The sequence below is a fragment of the Ovis canadensis genome, chromosome 9, assembly GCF_042477335.2.
Source record: "Ovis canadensis isolate MfBH-ARS-UI-01 breed Bighorn chromosome 9, ARS-UI_OviCan_v2, whole genome shotgun sequence".
NCBI lineage: Eukaryota > Metazoa > Chordata > Mammalia > Artiodactyla > Bovidae > Ovis > Ovis canadensis.
Window position 1 is genome coordinate 90,045,556 of NC_091253.1, and position 16,088 is coordinate 90,061,643.

Genomic DNA, 16,088 nt, shown 5'->3' on the forward strand with positions numbered 1-16,088 from the left:
GACCTTTCCTCTTGCCTCACTGCAGGGAAGCCATAAGGAAGGACTTTGAATGGCCACGAGACAGGCACACAGCAAGCATCAAGTATAACTACCCAGTGCTGCCACCCAGGCACGTGGCCTTCTTGAAGGGAGCAGGCTGCTTGACTGCAGCCTGGATGATAAGTGCTCCTGGGAAATGGAGCTCTGTTCCTCCTCCTCTGGACACCGACAAGCATTCTCTCCTTGCATAAGTCTAGTGCTAAGGTACTGAAGAGGAGTTAAGCTTTTCACTAAATGAAACACTATGAAATGACTTTACACCTGAGCAATTTAGACATCAAACAGCACAGGCTATTGAGTTCCAACTGTTGAGCTGAGTTGAGTTGAGTTGAGGCAGGCTGACCTGAGTTCCAACTGAAGCCCAGAAAAGCAGTGTCCACATCCAGTTGTTCAGCAGATCCCATTGGTGTTTCCTGCTAAGTCCATCTAGAATCCAGCTTTTCACCTCTGCTCCCATGCTGGTCCAAGACCCACCCATTTTTGTCTGGACTGTTGCAGTCGCCTCCAAGCTGGTCTCCCTGCCACAGTCCATGCCCCTCTGCAGGTGATGGTCTGCACTGCAGTCAGCAGGCCCCTTGTAAAACATATGCCAGAGTATGTCATTTCTCTGTTCAAGACCTCCAAGAGCCACAGTGTAAGCTTCTGGTTCAACGCGATGCCCCCAGTGCCTAGACTGTTTGGCACACATATTTGGTGCCCAATAAATAGGTACCAAACTACTGCACAATTGCACTCATCTCACACGCTAGAAAACTAATGTTTAAAATTCTCCAAGCCAGGCTTCAGCAATACATGAACCATGAACTTCCAAATTTCAAGCTGGTTTTAGAAAAGGCAGAGGAACAAGAGATCAAATTACCACTGGATCATCCTAAAAGCCATAGAGTTCCAGAAAAACATCTATTTCTGCTTTACTGACTATGCCAAAGCCTTTGACTGTGTGGATCACAATAAACTGTGGAAAATTCTGAGAGGGATGGGTTTCTGCCTCTTGAGAAACCTGTATGCACATCAGGAAGCAACAGTTAGAACTGGACATGAAACAACAGACTGGTTCCAAATAGGAAAAGGAGTATGTCAAGGCTGTATATTGTCACCTGCTTATTTAACTTCTATGCAGAGTACATCATGAGAAACGCTGGGCTAGAGGAAGCACAAGCTGGAATCAAGATTGCTGGGAGAAACATCAATAACCTCAGATATGCAGATGACACCACCCTTATGGCAGAAAGTGAAGAGGAACTAAAGAGCCTCTTGATGAAAATGAAAGAGGAGAGTGAAAAGTTGGCTTAAAGCTCAACATTCAGAAAACAAAGATCATGGCATCCGGTCCCATCACTTCACAGCAAATAGATGGGTAAACAGTGGAAACAGTGGCTGACTTTATTTTTCTGGGCTCCCAAATCACAGCAGATGGTGATTGCAGCCATGAAATTAAAAGACACTTGCTCATTGGAAGGAAAGTTATGACCAAGCTAGACAGCATATTCAAAAGCAGAGACATTACTTTGCCGACTAAGGTCTGTCTAGTCAAGGCTATGGTTTTTCCAGTGGTCATGTATGGATGTGAGAGTTGGACCATAAAGAAGGCTGAGTGCTGAAAAATTGATGCTTTTGAACCGTAGTGCTGAAGAAGACTCTTGAGAGTCCCTTGGACTGCAAGGAGATCCAACCAGTCCATCCTTAAGGAGATCAGTCCTGGGTGTTCATTTGAAGGGCTGATGTTGAAGCTGAAACTCCAATACTTTGGCCACCTGATGCAAAGAGCTGACTCATTTGAAAAGACCCTGATGCTGGGAAAGAATGAGGGTAGGAGGAGAAGGGGATGGCAGAGGATGACATGGTTAGATGGACCAACTCTTGGTTAGATCACCAACTCGATGGACATGGGTTTGGGTGGATTCCGGGAGTTGGTGATGGACAGGGAGGCCTGGTGTGCTATGGTTCATGGGGTCGCAAATAGTTGGACACAACTGAGCGACTGAACTGAACTGAACTGAAATAGGTACCAAATGAATAAATAAATCCAAGATGTGGTGTCTTAGAGTAAAAGTCAAAGCTCTCTAACACTATCCCAGCCTCATCTCCTAAAACTTTCCTGCTAGTTCATTTTCCAGGCAAAGTATTACAGTTGAAAAATGTGGACAGATCTGCTGAGCCCTGCTATCAACAGGCACCAGGTGTGTAACCACTGAGATATTTCTCCACCTGAACTTCAGCTTCCTTATCTGAAGAGTGGAGGGAATATTACATGTTCATAACATAACAATTTCCCAGTGTGGTTGTGAGGATGAAATGAGATGTGATGCTGTATGTAAGACACTCTGTATCTGGCATGTGGCAGACACTCAGTGAACAAATTATAAAACTACCCAATGGATAGCCAGGCACAGAGCATATGCTTTTACCCATAGAGAGAAGGAGCATCTAAATACTCCGTACAGACAATCTTCCAAAGTCGTTTGAAGACTTTTTCAGCAGGGACTGACAAAGAACCCTGCTGAAAAAGAATCCTGAAGGGCCCACTGCCTGCTCCACAGAGTCAAACTGCCTACTCATCTTCATAGCACAAACTGTTGTTGGAGAAAGAAACTTAATCAGTCTATCTAAAGATTACAGTCATTGGCTCCTCAAACAGAAATGTGATTAATGTCAATTTAAACCCAATGACATTTTGTTGCAACATAGAAAACAGTAAAAGAAAAAAGGATAAAGTGCTGCAAATGAAAATTCTGAACATTTTTTAAAACCCACAGAAAAGGGGGAAAAAGATTTCTGTTTACATATCTCTGCCTTTACCAGCAAAACAATACCAAATTATTAAAATGATGGAATTCTCTAAATAAGGATCAGATGACAGTTTAGCACAAATTAGAGAAAAATTAATTTTTCAAAGCAAATGCTCTGTATATCCCCATAGACTTGGTGTTCTAACTTGCAAATCATTGCTGTATAGGATTAGTCTCCCTCACATTTCAAATCAGCCAGGTGGCCAGTGATGTTCCATTAAGATAACAAAAAAGTGATCTGTTTGAAGTAAGGGATGCTAAAACCCGCAAACACCAGCAGCCTAGCTAGTGCACAGCTGGCCCTGAGGAGACAAAGAGACCCCCACCCCCACTCAGTCCTGGAGAAATTCAGTCCCCATTCTACTCCGCAATCAAGGTGAAGGCCCAACAGAAGAGGTTAGGAAACCGGCGGTTAAGCAGATACCGACTGAGCTGCAAAGTCTCTTTTCTGCTCTGACCTTCTAATTGCCCCTAGGACCTAAGAGAAGGGGCCTTCACTCAGCCCCAGACCCTGACTCTAGCCTGGAGTTCGAGCTCCCAGGCCACCTGAGTCCACAGACAGGCAGTGCGGGGCACAGAGAGGTGTTGGCCCTGGGATCTCAATAAACTCGGGGTCCCTGCTCTGCCCCTTCTAGCTCTGTGACTTCAGGGGAGTTGTCTAATCTCTCTGAGCCTCAGTTTCTTCATCTACACAGTAAGGAAAAGAGTAATTGCCTTATGGCCTTGTTAAGAAAATTAAATGAGACCAGGCATTTAAGTAAATATGAAGCACAGTTCCTGGCACACAGTAGGCTTTCAAGAATCATGTATTAGCGTCTTTCTACATCACTCCACGAACTTTAGCCTGTGCCAGTGATTTCCAGGAGGTACCTGTGAGAGTACCAGGAAAGAGGCATCTTCCTCGTTCCTCTTCCCTAGGAGCCGCAAAACATCTTTGTTTACACAGAATACACTCGCAGCCAAGGGGAAGATACGAGTTTCATCTAGCTTGTGGAAAAACACATAATCTCTTTCAGCATGGAATATGCCCTCATTCCAACACAGAGCATGTCTACTTCCAAATAAACAGAAGTTGTTTCCTCACTTTAAAAACAAGACAATCAGAATTTTTAGTTTCTGGATAAAGTACACACACACACACACACACACAATAAATCGGAAAGCTGAGTGAAATTTATATAAGCGATGTCTATATTTATCATTTTAAATAACAGAATTTATTGTGTATCTCAAATTCAAACTGGTTTTAAAAGCTGGGAATTTTAAGTATATGAAGTAACAAAAATAACAACAATAATAAAGCAATAATATTGACAGCAACACAACAAAGTGATTCAAGGTCAAAGGCAGGGCTCTCATCTTGTAGCAAAACCAGGGTAATGTAGGAGTCCTAGCTCACAGCTCTGGCCCTGGCTCAGGGGTTTACAGCACCAGACTAAGGCAAGCACAGGAAAAGAGTCTTTGAGCTGACAGAAAGGACTCTGGGCGGAGCAGGCTTGGAGTCGTGTCTCATTGAGGTTTTGTCAGAAGATAAGCAATTAGTTCCCCCATCAATATAACAAAACTGCCCAGAGATCTCCTGACCTCCTGGAATTTTTAATTAGAACTTTAGAGAGTATAAGAAACATTATATGGGATTACAGTTATCCTTTAAAAGAACATAGACTATGGATAATACATCAGAATTTTGCCTTTGTTTATGAAATATGACATCCATGCACTCACTTTCATTTCATTGAGGAGAGTGATAACGCTCCCGGGAAAACAGTGTCTATGAGAAAGGGTGAAGATAATCTGGTAGGAGTTTATTTTTTGTTGTTATCAAATTTAAAGATAAGAAGGTTGAGAGTAAAACTGATAAATCGGAAAGGTCAACTGACTGTCCTACACTTGGATGAGGAGTGAGCCAAAATTAGATTAATCCACCCCTGTAGAGAGATTCTCCAAATTATGAATTCTAAAGAACACTATTTATAAACAAAGTGTATTAACCCAAACGCCTGTTTACTACTCCGCTTCAATCCTACCAAAACTATATAAGTACTCTTCTCTGTTCTGAGACTTAATTTTTCAGCATGCATGCATGCTAAGTCACTTCAGCCATGTCCAACTCTTTGCGATCCCATGGGCTGTAGCCCTCTAGGCTCCTCTGTCCATAGGATTCTCCAGGCCTAAATACTAGAGTGCTTTGCCATTCCCACCTCCAGGGGGTCTTCCCAACCCAGGGATCATATCTGTGTCTCCTACACTGGCAGGCAGGTTCTTTACCACTAACAGCACCTGGGAAGCCCAAATTTTGCAGAGAAAACACATTTTTCTCTTATAGTAAATATACTCAATTTATACATATATACAGTTTTAGATCATAAATACTTGTTGTCCAGCTCCTCTTTATCAACAATTCAATATCTGCACTTAGAGATGTCTAATTCTCAGTGGTAAAGAATAAGTCTGCCAATGCAAGACACTCAGGTTTGATCCTTGGGTCAAGAAGATTCTTTGGAGGAGGAAATGGCAACCTATTCCAGTATTCTTGCCTGGAAAATCCCATGCATGGAAGAGCCTAGAGGGCTGCAGTCCATGGGGTTGCAAAGAGTCAGCCATGATAGCATCTATTACACAATTCTGTAATAAACTCGACTAGTATAAGTGTAGTATCTAAATTAAACAGTAAATAATGATATGTGCTGTGCTTAGTTCCTCAGTCGTGTCTGACTCTTTGCGATCCCATGGACTGTAGCCCACCAGGCTCCTCTGTCCATGGGGATTCTCCAGGCAAGAATACTGGAGTGGGGTGCCCTGCCCTCCTCCAGGGGACTTTCCCCAACCCAGGGACTGAACCCAGGTTTCCTGCAGTGCCGGTGGATTCTTACCACCTGAGCCACCAAGGCAGCCTATGTTATATTAGCACATAAGCTGAGTGAGATGAGGCAGTGAACACAGTGGTTAAGCATATAGGTTTGGGGGTTGAGACCTATTTCAATTTTGGCCAACTTACTTAGCTCATTATATATGAAAACATTACACTGATTTTTTTAAAACAGGGGGCATGGTTACATAAAGATTCATTATTTTTGTGAAGTAAATTGTGACTACTCTTTATAGGCAGGAACAGAAAACCACTCGGAAAAAGATCTTTTGTTCTCAGAAGAATCACTTGGTATCTTTCATAGTCATGTAAATATAAAGCAATTAGGCACTTTGGGGGGGCACTGGGGCAGGGCAACAAACTTGTAAAACTCTTGCTGGTTACTGCCTCTTGAGCTCTCTGACGGAACAACCTGGATACCAGGCAGGAGATAAATCAGAGTGTGAAAGGAGCCTTCTGGGAGGAAAGCCAGTGCTCCGACTGCTGCTTCCTTGGGTGGAGGACTGGGGCTGAGGGAACTGTTGAGGCAGAGTGCTGCTGTTCTTCAGTCACTAAGGCGTGTCCGAATCCTTGCAACCCCATGGCCTTCCCTATCCTGCACTGTTCTGGAGCTTGCTCAAACTCATGTCCATTGAGTTGGTGATGCCATCCAACCATCTCATTCTCTGTCATCCCCTTCTCCTCTTGCCCTCAATCTTTCCCAGCATCAAGGTCTTTTCCAATGAGTCGGCTCTTCGCATCAGGCGACCAAAGTACTGGAGCTTCAGCTTCAACATCAGTCCTTCTAATGAATAGTCAGGGTTGATCTCCTTTTGGATTGACTGGTTTGACATCCTGGCTGTCCAAGGGACTCTCAAGGGTCTTCTCCAGCAACACAGTCCGAAACCATCAATTCTTCGGCACTCTGCCTTCTTTAAGGTCCAACTCTCAGATCCATACATGACCCCTGGGAAAATCATAGCTTTGGTCAGGGTGACCATAGCTAAAGGCCCCAGGGCAGGGAAGGTCCTGGAAACCACTAAAACAAAATGACCTTGATGAAGAGAGGAATCTGGGTTGTTATTGTCCTGGGCTCAACACAGTGGAGTAAGACTGAGGGGAAAGGTGAATTTTAGACTAGCGTGTGGCCAAGTCCAGAAGCTCCTCCAGATCCAGCCACTCTAGTAGAGGTTATGATTTAGAGAACAACAGCTGAGGATGGGAATATCAGCAAGGGGCGTTGTAACCTTGTTTCCCAAAATGGGCACCACTGTAACTTAAGACTGTGAACAGTGCCGTGCAGCAGGCAGAAAGAATAGCAGTCACAAGTGGATCCAGCCACAGGTTTCTGGAGAAGAAATGACCCATTTGTCTTGAGTCAAGGCTCAGGAACCTCTGGAGGAGATAATAGACTTTGTGCTAATAAGGTCTATGGAGGTTTGGATGATTAATGGCAAAGAAGATTGAAGGATGTGATCATATTTATAACCTGTGTTTGTGGAGCAGGTCATAATAGTTATAATTTCCATAATTCAAAGGGAACAGTCCTACCTCATTATAAAGATTAGGATTCTATTAGCCAGGAAAATCATGATTAATCACTGCTGAAGTAGAAACGCTGTGGCCACCAGGGTGTGAAGGCCGTTTCTGGCCCTTATCCAGTTTTCCACTCTTTCCATCCTGCTTTTACCTCTCACTCTGAGCTCCAGCCACATATTCCCTACTTGTCCCTGACCCGAGATGCCATGCTGTCTCAGATTTCTGGTCCTTTGTAGACTGATGCTCTTCTTCCTATCTAGAATGCTCCTTCAACTTTTCCACCTGGCAAGCGCTTATTCATTTGACAAAGTCCATTGCTAACATTTACTTTATCTAAGATGGAACCCCTAACTCTAGGGAAAAGCTGGCTGTTCCTTTCTTAGAGTTCTTCTAGAACTTCCTACGGACTTCTCTGTCAATTTTCAGCCACACTTACATGTTGATCTCCCCACCAGATCATTAATTTTCTGAGACTTACTTGTTTCTCTTTTTCATAATCCTGACCCAGTCCCTGACATGCAGCGAGTGCTGAATAACTATTTACTGACTGACTGAATGAGTGAATAAACATATTTACATAAGTGTATATGTAGCTACTGTCTTTTCATTTAATCTAAAGCATGCTAGCTACTCCTTAGTTCAGAAAGTTAAGCTGTACTTTTGCTGTGAAACCAAAGTCCAAATAACACAGGTGAAACCACCCCAGTAGCCTGGTTAACATGCGCTTCAACTTCTGCATCTGCTTCAGTTACTAATACATTTACCTACTTTTGTACCACAGGTGGATCTATTAACAGTCAAAAGTATTACTCCATAGCTCTTGCTGATCAAGTCACTAAATATAGAATAAATATATTATGGTCTCAGAAATCATTCTGTCAGCTAGTTGTATTAAATTATAGGTATTTACATTTTAGACTTTGATAACTCTAATTTTCACTTCAATTTCTTTATGATTATAAACAATATATCCTTAAAATATGAAAAACAATAAAAAGTAGAAAACAGAACCTATAAGCATGTGGTAGTTCCTTATAATTTTTATATGCTTGTATTTGTATACATATACAAAGAGTGATTTTTATATTTGATTTTATTCTACTTTTACCACTTAAAAACCTTGACATATATGGCTATTATTATAATCAATAATTTTCAAGAAAGTAATTCTTAAACTTTTTACCTAGTCTCTTATTGCTGCATATTTAAGATTTTTCCTTAGGGCAAGTTTTTAAAAGTAGAAATAATTAGTCTAAATATTATAAATATTTTTAATTTTTAAGGCTCTTGAAACATATCTGTAATGCCCTAAAGAAAGCTTATCAATATATATTCCCACCAGCAGTGTATGAGAATATTCACTTCTACTTAATGTGGAAATTTTAATCTTACTTCTAATTTTTATGTCTGTCAATATGTTGTATATATATTTTCTATACTACATTCTACTCATTTTCAGCCAAAATAATTACACACAGACACACACACACATACACACACAATCTGTAGTGGAGTTCAACTTGACTGAGACAAATGTTAAGTTTATATCTGATGCCTGACTAGAGTTAAAATATATGAATTTGTTTTTCTTGTTTAAAATGCCTGATCATACAGCTCTTTCATCAAAATATTTCTAAGATAATGTTATGTCTTGTAGGGATCATAAGCCTGATCTAGCTGGCATTTTAAAACATACAATTTCTTTTTCCCTATCATTATTTAGAGGGTTCTTATCTCCAAGGAGAAATCGAGAAGCCTGCTTAATGATAGATTAGAACTTTGAATCACGCTTTTGTTAGGAGTTCTACCTTGCAACAACATCAAATGGGGAAGTTAAACAAATAGTGCAATTTTAAAAAAAAATTATGGTAAATAAAGCACAAGTACCAAAACCTACCTCTCTTACAAATTTACATTCGCCAATATGGTGCTCTAAATTGTATTTCTTGTGAAGATGGTGCTGTGTGAGGAAGCATGAGAGTATCTGTATTTCAATCAAGGATTATCAACAAATAATGCATCTCCAAAAAACTACTGAGAGGGAAGCTTTCTGGAATCCTTTTTCAACACCAAGCAGCAGATATAAAGCATAGGCGTTTTATTATATAATGAAGCACCATCATTAAGCTGCCCCTGTTTACTCTTCCAAATGCTCATTTTTAGGATTATGGTGGAGAAGAGCGGATGCTACCTATATTTTTAAAGATTTCTTTGTGTATAAAATGATCTGTAAAGTTATCTAAACTTGTTTTCGACCAATAATTAATCATAATTCTTATTCTTGTTTCTATTTAAGTTTTAGTTTTCAGACCACAACATGTTTGGTCGTATCAATAAATTTTTGCAATCCATTTTGAATAACAACAACAAAAAACTCATCTTCTTTAGCAAAAGTGACTGCTGACTGCTCTTGCTAAGGGAAAATCTCACTGTGAAAGGAACAAGATTATCAATGTGTCCCTGGAACTCCCCACCTTCTTTCCATTCCCACCATGGCCACCATTATTTAAGTCCTCTGAATTGCTGCGGTCGCAAACTAACTGCTTCTTCTCTCTGTAGAACTGCTGCCAGATTTATCTTCTTAAAATACTGCTTTGAATATGTCACTGATTAAATGAAAATCTTTAATCATTCGTCATCTAAAGAAGGAGCCTGCCTCCATACTTTTTTGAACATGCATCGCTTCCAGTAAAACATTTGAGGATGCATCACCACATATGTATATTAATGAATAAATGACACATATAATATTGTCTACATGTGCAATAAATATTAGCAAGAAATTAATGTCTCATTTTAGACAGAGAATAAATATTTTCCTGTACCCAAATAATGGTCCTACACAGCACCTTGCTCTGATGGCCACTGGTTTATAGTGCAGTCGGTTGATAAAGGACAAAAATGGTATGGACCTAATAGAAGCAGAAGATATTAAGAAGAAGTGGCAAGAATACACAGAAGAACTGTACAAAAAAGATCTTCACGACCAAGATAATCACAATGGTGTGATCACTCACCTAGAGCCAGACATCCTGGAATGTGAAGTCAAGTGGGCCTTAGAAAGTATCACTATGAACAAAGCTAGTGGAGGTGATGGAATTCCAGTGGAGCTATTTCAAATCCTGAAAGATGATGCTGTGAAAGTGCAGCACTCAATATGTCAGCAAACTTGGAAAACTCAGCAGTGGCCACAGGACTGGAAAAGGTCAGTTTTCATTCCAATCCCAAAGAAAGGCAATGCCAAAGAATGCTCAGACTATCGCACAATTGCACTCATCTCACATGCTAGTAAAGGAATGCTCAAAATTCTCCAAGCCAGGCTTCAGCAATACATGAACCGTGAACTTCCTGATGTTCAAGCTGGTTTTAGAAAAGGCAGAGGAACCAGAGATCAAATTGTCAACATCCGCTGGATCATGGAAAAAGCAAGAGAGTTCCAGAAAAACATCTATTTCTGCTTTACTGACTATGCCAAAGCCTTCGACTGTGTGGATCACAATAAAGTGTGGAAAATTCTGAAAGAGAGGGGAATACCAGACCACCTGACCTGCCTCTTGAGAAACCTGTATGCAGGTCAGGAAGCAACAGTTAGAACTGGACATGGAACAACAGACTGGTTCCAAATAGGAAAAGGAGTACATCAAGGCTGTATATTGTCACCCTGCTTATTTAACTTGTATGCAGAGTACATCATGAGAAACGCTGGACTGGAAGAAACACAAGCTGGAATCAAGATTGCCGGGAGAAATATCAATAACCTCAGATATGCAGATGACACCAGCCTTATGGCAGAAAGTGAAGAGGAACTAAAAAGCCTCTTGATGCAAGTGAAAGAGAAGAGTGAAAAAGTTGGCTTAAAGCTCAACATTCAGAAAATGAAGATCATGGCAGCTGGTCCCATCACTTCATGGGAAATAGATGGGGAAACAGTGGAAACAGTGTCAGACTTTATTTTTTTGGGTTCCAAAATCACTGCAGATGGTGATTGCAGCCATGAAATTAAAAGACGCTTACTCCTTGGAAGAAAAGTTATGACCTACCTAGATAGCATATTCAAAAGCAGAGACATTACTTTGCCAACTAAGGTCCGTCTAGTCAAGGCTATGGTTTTTCCAGTGGTCATGTATGGATGTGAGAGTTGGACTGTGAAGAAGGCTGAGCGCCGAAGAATTGATGGTTTTGAACTGTGGTGTTGGAGAAGACTCTTGATGGTCCCTTGGACTGCAAGGAGATCCAACCAGTCCATTCTGAAGGAGATCAACCCTGGGATTTCTTCGGAAGGAATGATGCTAAAGCTGAAACTCCAGTACTTTGGCCACCTCATGCGAAGAGTTGACTCATTGGAAAAGACTCTGATGCTGGGAGGGACTGGGGGCAGGAGGAGAGGGGATGACAGAGGATGAGATGGCTGGATGGCATCACCGACTCGATGGACTTGAGTTTGAGTGAACTCTGGGAGATGGTGATGGTCAGGGAGGCCTGGTGTGCTGCGATTCATGGGGTCGCAAAGAGTCGGACACGACTGAGTGACTGAACTGAACAGTCCTGTTAGTTAGTATGGCATTCAAGAGCCTACACAGATGGGTTCCAATCTGCCCCTCCAGACTTGCCTCTACCTCTCCCCTTCCCAAAGTCTCATTTCCAGGAAACTGGTCTCTTCATGTTCTTCCTGCTTATGTGCTTTTCCTCACACAATTTATCCCATCCCCTTTGCCCTTTCTTTTCCTTCTTGATTTACCTATATCCCAACCATCTTTTAGAATTCAGTTCTAAGACCTCCAGTTCCACTCTCTTCTTCCTCTGAGCTCCAAAGCAATTATTTTCTGTTTTACCCATTTGGCAATTAATCATGACGAATGTATTAATACTTCCTGCTCTTGACCTCCACAAACCAGTCCCTGGTCAACTACACGTATTTCTGATGAATGGATTAGCACATCTAGTGGAAGTTGTTTTAAACTGAAACAAGACAGATACAGACTAGACTGCAAAAAGAACTTTTGGACACAAGACAGTTTTAAACATTAAATCCGTTATCAGTTACATTTGCTTAAGGGAGAGTAAAGCCTGGAAAACAGGCTGGGCTTGGACAGGTTTGGAACATGGAAACAGACTGGAATCTTTGCCATCTCCGTTAGATCTAGAATATTATCATTGATGACTTTGCAAATACTGAGCTCCACCCACAGGGATGTGAGGCTGACATTTTCTCAAGAGAAGTATTTGGCCTTACAGAAGATATGTTGTTTATCTCAAACACTTTCATTTCTCAATTATGAAAAGTGTGAACTTATTTATATTCTCCAGATGAAAGAAAACTTAGAGAAAACTCAGAGTGTTTCCATGAAATCAATGCTGCATAATCTATGCATGCCACATTGCCAAGGTAATGGATTATCTGACCTCGTGGGCCTCTTGCTTTTCCAGGTCATTATGTCACATCTTACATATAAAAGCCATTAGGGTAAGGGAGAGATTTTATATGTTCTGTTAAAGTAGTTATAGGCACTCGTAAAAATGTACTGGAGATCAGGGGATTGTCGTCTTAGAAAGACTCTCCAAATTTAGCAGCTCCATCCCAGGGCCAAGCGCCCAGGGCATGTTCAGAGTCTGTGGACACTTTGCTTCTGAAATGAAACCAAACCCATGCAGAGTTATGTGCTTAGTGTGGGAAGGAATGCGATGCCTCCAATCTCGGAGCTTTTCCCAGGACCCCTTGTCCTCAAACCTTAAAATCAAACTATTAGAATTCTTTTTCCCTTTGTAGACACTGACATTTCAAGAACATTATTTCCTGTCATTGATATTTAATGTGTATATATAATGCTTACTAAAACACAGCACGGTCCATCTTTGGATGTACAAGCATGTGTTTAAGAATTCCATGCCATAAAAGAGGAAACTAATTCTGTGCTAGAACAGGTGAACATATAAATCAACAAATACTCACCTGGACTGACTGTGCAGAAATCAAGAAGATGGCATAGTCAAAGCTGCTTGAAATATCAGACTCCTTAATTTAACAACTATTCTTGGTCCAGGAACAAGGAGTTTAGGACTGAAAAAGACAGTCATGCTCTTTGAAACTTACAATCAAAAAGACAAAGTGAGTAAGAAATTCCCACCTTATTCTTATCATCATTGCCATCACCATCAATCACTGTTGTAGGTACTTTCAATCTGTTTAAAGAAAATCGATTTTTAAAAATTAAGTTATCATTGCTCTGGATGGTGACTTAACTAGGTTCAAGGGTAGAATTGGGAGATACGGAAGAAAGGTAATGAAGAAAAGAACTGGGGGAGAGCAATGATGTAGGAGTAAAAGCAATGACAGCATCATCCATGTGATTACAGAGATGGCCAACATTCAGCACAAGATGCGGGAAGAGGGGGCCAAGATGGATGGGCACTCAGTACCCTACCAGACACTGCCGAGACGTTGTCAGACGCTGTATCATATAATTTCAGAAACATGATTTCATTTAGTTCTGCAAAGCAAGTAATAGTGCCTTCCTCTTTTACAAATAATGAAACCAAGAGACAGAAAAATTGTCACTTGCCCAATACTACACAGTCGGTAATCAGCAGAGCTGGGATTCTAATGTGGGGCTGTCTGATGCCCATACTATGATCTTAACCACATCATGCTACTGCCTTCCCAAGCAGTTAGCTACATGGAAAGAGCTGACCCACCCTGTGCAACCTCTGCCTTCGGTCTTTATTAGCTGAAGCTCTCATGTCAGAAAATAATATACTCTAACAAAGCCACTGTGTCTGTCCCGTTACTCAGAGGTCCATGTTAAGGGTCTTCAAATCCATCTAAAAGCATTCAGTTTCAAGAGACAGGGTGGCAAGAATACGACTATAGATAGTTGGCTGGGTAAATGCGTTTGGTCAGGGCGGGTGAGGGCTGGGACCAGTGCAGAGAAGGACCCTTTCCAGGCCAATAGAGATGAGCAAGACACTGAGCCATGCAGAAACTGAACTGAGATTCGAGTACTGAGATTTATAGCGACAGGAGTGACAGAAGTCTTATAAAGTGTTGGGTCCAAAAACCATCACGGACTCAAAGTAAATAGGTGACAGAGAGAATACTTTAACTTCTGGGTGAGGTGCTGAAGAGTTTCTTGCATTTTGGGGACCTGAGCTCCAGAAATATTCGAATGAAATCTAAAAAATTAGAAGCCTAGCTTAGATAAGTTAGACAAGATCCTTTCTCTGCACACAAAAAACAGAAGGCTCTGCAAAAATCAGAAAATACTACCGTCATAAACTCCAAATGTAAATATATTTTTACTGTCAGTAATAAAACCTATTGGAAAAGAAACACTCATAAGGTATTCTAGGAGCTTTAAGTTCTTTGCAAGAAAAATTATTTCTTTAATCATCAAGATTTCACTGTCTTTGTGAAGGAGATTTCATTAGAGAGTCACGGTGTGTATTTACTACACAGTTGGTAACTCGCAGAGCTGGGATTCCAAGGTAGAGCTGTCTGGTGCCCTTTCCATGCTCTTAACCACATCATGCTACCACCTTCCCTTGAGCTTAGGACCTGGTCCTTGAGTTTAGGACCACTTGGAGGGGAGGCAGAAGGTGATCAAAGAGTGGAGTGGCGGAGAGTGATTTTATCAAAGTAAGTATTTACAGCCCCACTGCTCCTGTCTTAGAAACGGCTGACTAGCTGTGAGCTGGTGAAACAGGGAGGTGAGGAGAGGAGAGCAGGGTAGACTGGATGTTAGCCATTGAGCTGGACTTTGTGCTAACTTCTTTCCAGACAGGATCTCACTTCATTTTCATAGCAATCCTACAGTACCCAGGAGTATGATGATACCTGGGGCTGTTATCCCCAAGTAACAGATTAGAAATAAGGCTAAAAGAACACAAATGACTTGCACTATGTCACAGGGCAGGTAAGAACCAGGGGCTAGATATGAACCCAGTGTCTGCGCCTTCTCTACTAGACCACCCTGACTCAGGCTCTCTTACAGTAGGAATATTCTCTGACAAATAAGACAAAAATAACTTAGGACAAATACCGAAGCCATAGGGAAACCACAGGGACCTGAACTTCAGTACGATGTGGAGATAACCAAACTAGCGTATGTTTCACTGAGTCCACCGAGGGCGGAGTCATCAGTGTTAGGTTACCGGCATCACCATTGTGGAGAACAGGGCCTGCTTACATGTCTTCTGGTGGCTCAGATGGTAAAGAATCTGCCTGCAATGCAGAAGACCTGGGTTCGACCCTTAGGTCAGGAAGATCCCCTGGAGAAGAGAATGGCAACCCATTCTAGTATTCTTGCCAGGACAATCCCATGGACAGAGGAGCCTGGCGGGCTACAGCCCATGGGGTCACAAAGAGTTGGACATGACTGAGTGATTAACACTTCACTTCATTCATTTCTATTAGGTCCCTAACCTTCAAATCCCTCAAGCTTCCAGAGCAACCTTCCTCAGAAAAACAAAGATTGAGATAAATGCAAAGTGTAGGGAAGGAAAGAAGTGGTACAAAGACAGACACAAAGCATAACAGCCAATTAAACACCACCAACCAGCTACCTGCAGAAATCATAGAAACGATACAGACAGATCACGTTGTGTGCCGTAGGCTCTGAGCCATCACATCGCTGTTCTCCACTATACACTGTACGCCGCGCTCTGAGAAAAGTGTCACCTTCTGTCATTTAGCGGACCATGTCACCTGGTTTAATGGATGGATGAGCAGATGAATGAATGAACAAACAAAAGAATAAAAGAAAGGAAGAAAGAAAACTAATTTAGATTTAAGAAAATCAAGAAAGCAAATGAGTAGGACATAGTGATATAGATATGATACAGACATTCATTCTCAAGTCCCATTTCAAGAGATGAAA

At 41.5% G+C, this 16,088-nt stretch overlaps 1 protein-coding gene across 22 annotated transcripts in view; it reads right to left on the reverse strand.

The window, feature by feature from the left end:
• Window positions 1–16,088, reverse strand: part of CPQ (carboxypeptidase Q) — a 567,207-nt gene that overhangs the window by 124,006 nt on the left and 427,113 nt on the right. The window lies entirely within an intron of this gene.